Source organism: Apium graveolens, chromosome 4, assembly GCF_009905375.1.
Source record: "Apium graveolens cultivar Ventura chromosome 4, ASM990537v1, whole genome shotgun sequence".
Lineage (NCBI taxonomy): Eukaryota > Viridiplantae > Streptophyta > Magnoliopsida > Apiales > Apiaceae > Apium > Apium graveolens.
Window position 1 is genome coordinate 307,556,950 of NC_133650.1, and position 6,702 is coordinate 307,563,651.

The following is a 6,702-nucleotide window of genomic DNA, read 5'->3' on the forward strand; positions in this document are numbered from 1 at the left end:
TGGAACACAGCTATAACAAGGACAATTATGCATGAAAACCAGGCTACAACAATTGTGATAAACTGCACAATTAAGGGCCAACAGGTGGAGATATATGAGAATGATGTAAATATGGCATTGTCAATTTCTACTGACAAGCTGGTGGAGGCTCCAACTCAGGATGAGCTGTATGAATTCATGGACTTCATCAATTACTCTGAGAAGATCAACCTGGCCAGTATGAACAAGAAGTATCTAAGGAGGGAATGGTCCTTTCTGTTTGATTCAGTGATAAGGTCATTCACCTGCAGGAAGTCAGGGTTTGACAACATATCAAAGGGTTGTCCAGAAGCCGGTCTACTCACAACAAACAAATCAATGTAGGACACTACATACTGGAGGAATTGAGCACCAGACTAACAATATCATTGGAGTCAAGAGGTAAGGAAATTTTTCTACCTAGATTCATTATGTCAGCCTTAAACCATAAAGTCAATGACATATATATGCTTGAAGGAGTAAATAGGTCACTAATTGGCAACTGTAAGCAAGTGTCCAAAATTCTTTTTGGATCACTTCTTACTAAGAATAAAGTTCCAGTGGGTCTTAAGTTAACATCATTCATGATTGAAAGATTTAAGACCTACCCTTATTCTATGCCAGACATGAGAACCAGTGCAAGTCAACCTAGTGCAACAATGGTTCCTGAGCCTGTGGAAGTACAAACACAGGCACACCCACAAGAACCTACCAATGTTGAGCCTATTCCTTCACTACCAATAGCAACTAGGAAACCAACCACTTCATCCTCTCAAAAGGGTGAAGTGAGTAAAGAGAGGAGAAAGGAGATAACCTTGAATGTTATGTATGAGAGTGGTGAGGAACAAATAAAAGCTGAGTCACCCTTAGTCAAGTGGACAAAGAAGAGTAAGAAATCTGAGTTGACCACTCAAACCACCTCTTTATCCTCCCAAAAGGATGCAGTTATAAAACTGAGGACTAAACAGACTCTAGATACATTCTCTCAACATGATGTGTCTATTGAAAAGAGCATTCACCCCAATACACCCTGTATAGAGTCTGCACAACCAACACCTGAAGAAATTCAAGTGTATAGTAGGAGAAATAAAGATGGAAAACACTGTGAGAGCACATATATTTAAGCTCCCTCAACCATTCAGGGGGAGCTGTCAACACTCAATTCTGAGCAACAAATCTTAATCTCACAAATTTCTTCATCACATACAGCACTTGAATCCATTTCTCAAGTGCAAGCTAAATCAAGTGACTTGGTTCAAGAAACCTTGCTCACCACCCAGACACCAAATTTAGTTGGTGAGAGGCTACATGCTGGGATAGACCTTGATGACACCAACACACCCATAGGGGATTCATCAGTTTTTACTGAAGACCCTATGAATGTCACAAATACACCTTCATGTGCAAATCAGCCTTCACAGGCTGTTAGGTTTGAGAGTAGTACTTCTGACGGGGAGCTATCTAAATCCTCTCCAATTCAATTGAAGGTTCCTCATGTAGGAACAACTCCCCTGAAAACCCTAGCAGAAATTGCATTAGCAGTTGATGCTAGGAATACAATTGACAATGATCCTGTCATGGAGGAAGCAAGTATAGCACATTCAGGTGACAGTGTGGTGCAAGACACATAAGGGTTTGAGACTGGTGCACATGACAACAACCCAGTCAAATCCCCTCCAATTTAATTGGAGGTTCCCACTACATGTCAGGAATAACAACTTGTCATAAACACAAAGAAATCTGTGAGTCTAACTGTGACTTCAGTCACAGGTGGTTCTGACCCTCAACCATCCACCTCACAACCACAACAACAACACTTAATCTCCCAATGGCTTCAATAAACCACACATCAACCTTCCACCATTGAAGATCTTAGAGTTGATCAACTTGGAGGCCTTGCACAGATATCACAACAGCTTCTCACATCCAACATGTCCAACCAGGACTACCAAGCTATCATGCTCACCTACCAGGCTGATGTTGAAGAAAACCAAGCTAAAATTATTGATGAAACTGGTCAGGATGCTAACTGTGATGCTTGGATGGATAAGGATTTCACCATTGAAATGGATGCTGTTAGGCAATAAATCACACACGGGGGGGGGGGGTAAATATGTTTTTCTGATTTTAGGATTTTCTTGAAAGTTAATGGTTGAACAAAGTAAATTAAAGAACACGGATCTTGCAGAATCTAAACTTGCATAAAATAAAGAACACAGATCTTCAAAACTCACTTAATTTTATATTAAAAATTAAGACTATTTTGCTATAAAATTTCTAAGCTCTTTGATGTTAAAGAGCTCAGCTTCTTCTTGAGAGTGATACAAGAGATTTGATCTAATTTGTTACAACTAACTAAAGGACCGGTGTTAACTTTATAACTCAGTTAACAGATGGTTTACACAGTGGATAATAAACATGTTATTAGCTTTTCTAAACTGTTACTTGTCATTTCTATTTATAGAAAAGCAGATCTTCCATTTTTGGCTTAGCATATCTTTAACATCCTGTGTTCACTTTAATCTTCCTTTGTCAGTAAAACTTTGCCATTGATCTTGCACACTCTTCAAGCTGCTTTTTGTAGACTTGTCAATCCAACTGTTGGATTGTTTGTTGATTGTTTATCTTGGATATTGAAGTGATATGCAATTCTGTACTTTGAGATAGTACCTCGAGATCTCTAGTTTGAATTAATAGAACACTTGACATCTCGATAAGTACATAGGCTTATCGAGATCTCTAGCACTCCACATTAAGTTTGTCTTTTAGAGGTCTTCAGCTTGTCGAGATCTCTAGTCTTCACATCTTCACTTTGGCTTATTGATTACTCAGAGTTCTCTACTGAATGTAGACTTCTTGATAACTCTAAGTTCTCTAGTGTAGAAATGACTTGTCGATATCTTCAATCTTTAGTTCTTCAATTTTGCTTATCGATATCTTCCTGAGTTCTCTAGTAGCTTTTTGACTTCTTCACTATGAATTCATTCATTTCTTCTATCCCGGTGGATATTGCTCATCCGTCGAGTAGTGATTGTATCCCGACGGATGTGCCTAACAACAGTCATCCGTCGACTAGCCAAACTACTATCCCGATGGATGTTCGTCATCCGTCGGTACCCTCTACAACTTGAATGACTTATCGATAAGCCATTCTGGAGTTCTCGAATGACTTCTCTATAACATTAAATCTGTGACTTGTAGAGATCTTGACTTAAAGTATTTTTCTCCAAACAGATATATTTAACTCCAAGCTTCTTCAAAATTCTTCTGAGGCATGATCTTCTTGATCTTCTTCCAGATAGAATCCTTAGGCTTGATAATGTTTTAGGAAAAAGACTCCAGTATGCTCCTTTGCATTTTAACATACTTTAAGTGTTACAAGTACAAAATACAAATTTAGATAACAATACAACTTACTTAGGGTTGACAAATTATCTTAGTCTTGTTAAAGTACAGGAATGTCTTTTATAACAATCTCCCCCAATTTGTGAGAAGATTGCTTAACACAAATTCATGCATGTTAACAAGACTAACCCCAAGTTTAAAAACTGATGGAAGATAAAATTAAAACATAAAGCTTGATAGAATTATAGCTTGTACAATATAAGATTTACCAGGTTCAATGATTACAAGAATCAGGTAAAGACAGTTTTTATATCTGCTTCTTCTCAAAGTTTATCCTTCAAGTGATCAAGAATTTCAAGTTCTTCTATGATTAGTGTTCCACTTAGAGCTTCCACAAGTTTTTGCCTTCCTGCCTTAGGGTAACCCTGGTCCAGATACTCTAAGCTGAATCTTGAGAATCCACCAACTTTGATGTTTAGAAATCTACCATCTTTAGAAATTCTGCTCATTCCTTTTGCTTTCGACTCTTCTGATCTTTTTATAAACATATCTATTTCTCCATCATGTCTCCTTCTTTTTTCTTCAGCTTCAGCCTTATCTCTTTTCTTTGTTTCCTCCCTTTCAATCAACCATTCAGCCAAAGATGATCTCCAAGTCCTTGTAACAGTATCCTTGCCTTTTAACAAACTTAACACTCTCTTAATTTCTGCAGGAGTCAAAGAATCCATTAACTTTTAGTCTAGAAGAGTGAATGTACCATCCTTAAAATAAACTCTAACTTCTCTCAGAGATACAATCCATATTTTAACAATTTCCTCAACTGGATGTTGGAAATGGTCTTCATCTGAGGTGCACCAATTTAGAGTTAAAAAGTCAGATTCCTTAAAGCAATTATAGATGTCCCTTTCAGTGAATTCCACTTCCTTTACAGGCTTGACTTTCTTAGGCTATCTCCCAACAGATTTGAGCTTGAATTTTATTGAAGGTTTGGCTAAAGGTAGGATTGTCATTTTCTTGAGATTTGTGTGGCTTGAAGTGATTGGAATTTTTGGGAAAGAGTTGGCAGTTTGTCTATAAAGAAATTTTAGCTTAGATGTTTGGGAAGGTTTGATGTTAGAGATAGTTGATGTTGTGGGTTGAGCTAAGGTTTGATATGGTTGTATTTGGATTTTTAGGATTGTTTGAGTTCCTGAATCATCATGAGGTTTTCTGCTCTTCCTCTCCCCTCTTCTCTTCTTCTCTTCATCTTTCTTGTCATCCTCATTCTTCTTCTCTCCACCCTTGCTACCAGATGGCTTACTAGACTAACTCGGATTTGAGCCAGAAGGATTCTGATCACTCTTCTTGTGCTCATCATCATCCAAGTCATCATTGTTAAACTGAGTTTTGGGCAAGTTGACTTCTGCACTATCTAGATATCTCCTTAGTAGTTTTATCATTTCCATATCATCATGGTTCTTGTTTTTCTTAGCTTTTAAGCTAGTTCCTAGGATCATGATAAGCTTCTCATTGCTCCGACACATTGTTTAGGGATATTGAAAAATCTGAATTGTTTGGTGGTTGGACAGATGTATGTTATACCCTTGCTTGGCTGTAGATATGCTTCAAGAAATGAAGCTACATGAGCATCTTTCAGTGTAGTTAATAGCTTGGTATCTTCACGAGTTATAGCTCTAACTTTGCTGATAAAGATATCTAACTCAGATGCCCTCTTTGAGACAAGGCAATTGAGGGACACCTGCATACATCTGTCTGTCCCTGAGTCATTTGCATTAACCACTATCCTATCTTCCAGAAAGTTGTCCTTGTTGACCTTGATCACTCTTATAAAATTGATTGTCTTATCGAGGGCCTTTTTATATGTGAAGTGATTGTTGTTGAGAGAAGCTTTTAAGGCATTGAGTAGTTCTTCAAAGTCTCTGCTCAAACTAGGTCCTTCAGCAAACCTAATAAGTCTCTCCTTATCAAGATCAACTTCTTTATCTTTCTTTCCAGCACCCTGAACTTGATGTTGAGATGACCTTGATTGTGCCAACCTAGCCTCTATCTCCCCCTTAGTCTTGTTGACAGGCATGAGAAGGGGAGTAGGGATTTCAGGCCTTACTTGTTCAGGAAAAAAGGTAGTGGTATGTTGAGTTTACCCATGATGGCTCCTAAAGCTATAGAATTCTGCATTTGAAGATGCCTATGGGAGTCCACCAGAGTTTGGATATATGTTTGTTGGCTCTTGACAAGAGATGTCAAAGCCTTAACTTGTGCAGTGAGAGAGGAGTTGGAGTCTTGCAATGTTGTGATTTGCGCCTGTAGAGACTGAATTTGCAGATTTGTTGAAATGGATCCAGGCTGATAAGAGCTGCTAGATGTGCCAAAGTGTTGTTCTATAGCCTCTTTGATCCCTTCCATTAGCAAAGCTGAGGGCTTATATCTATTCTGGTGAAGTTGATCCAGCTGGACCTTGGTCTCATTTGAGTGAGTAATTTGTTTCTGGATCACTTCATGGAGATTGGTGAAGGATAGTTTGAGGTTTTTGACTTCCTTCTCAATAGAGGCAAGATCCATCCTAGTCATTTTCTCAGAAAAATGGTTGAATTTAGAAGAGATCTTTTCTTGAGATGGTATGATCATGTCCATTTTCTCATTCACCAGTTTCCTGATTCTGTCTTCATGGCCAGTGAGTTTGATTTCAAGAGCCTTACCAAACAGGTGAAATGCTTTGAGCTGAGCTTTATATACATCTGTAATGGCATCATAGACAGCTTCTGGACTCAAGTCTTTTTCATTGCTTCCCAGGATAGTAACATACTCTTCTCTAAATCTGGCCAGAACTTGATTCATCTCTAAGGCAAAGTCCTCACACAGCCATGCATCCACATTCCCATCTGGCTCAGCATCATTGATAATTTTCTCCTTTTGCTCCTTAACCTCTTCATTGTAAGCAAGCATGATGGCTTGATAATCTTGGTTGCTCATGTCTGAAGTCAGAAGATGATGTGAGATGTTGGCCAGTCCAGAGATCTGCTCTACTAGTAGATCATCTACAGAAGTTGGTTGAGAGGCAGATTTTTGTAGCCATTGAGAGAGTATGTGAGATTGTTGAGGGTGAGAGGTGGATGGTTCATCAGAAACTCCTGTGACTGAGATCACAGTTTGACTCACAGATTGCTCTATGGTTTTGACAGTGTGTTGTCCTCCACTTATAGTGGGAACCTCCAATTGAATTGGAGGGGATTTCACTGGGTTACTGTCATATACACCAGCCTCAAACCCTTGTGTGTCTTGCAACACACTGGCACTTGAATGTGCTATGCTTGCCTCCCCTATGACAGAATCATGGGCAAG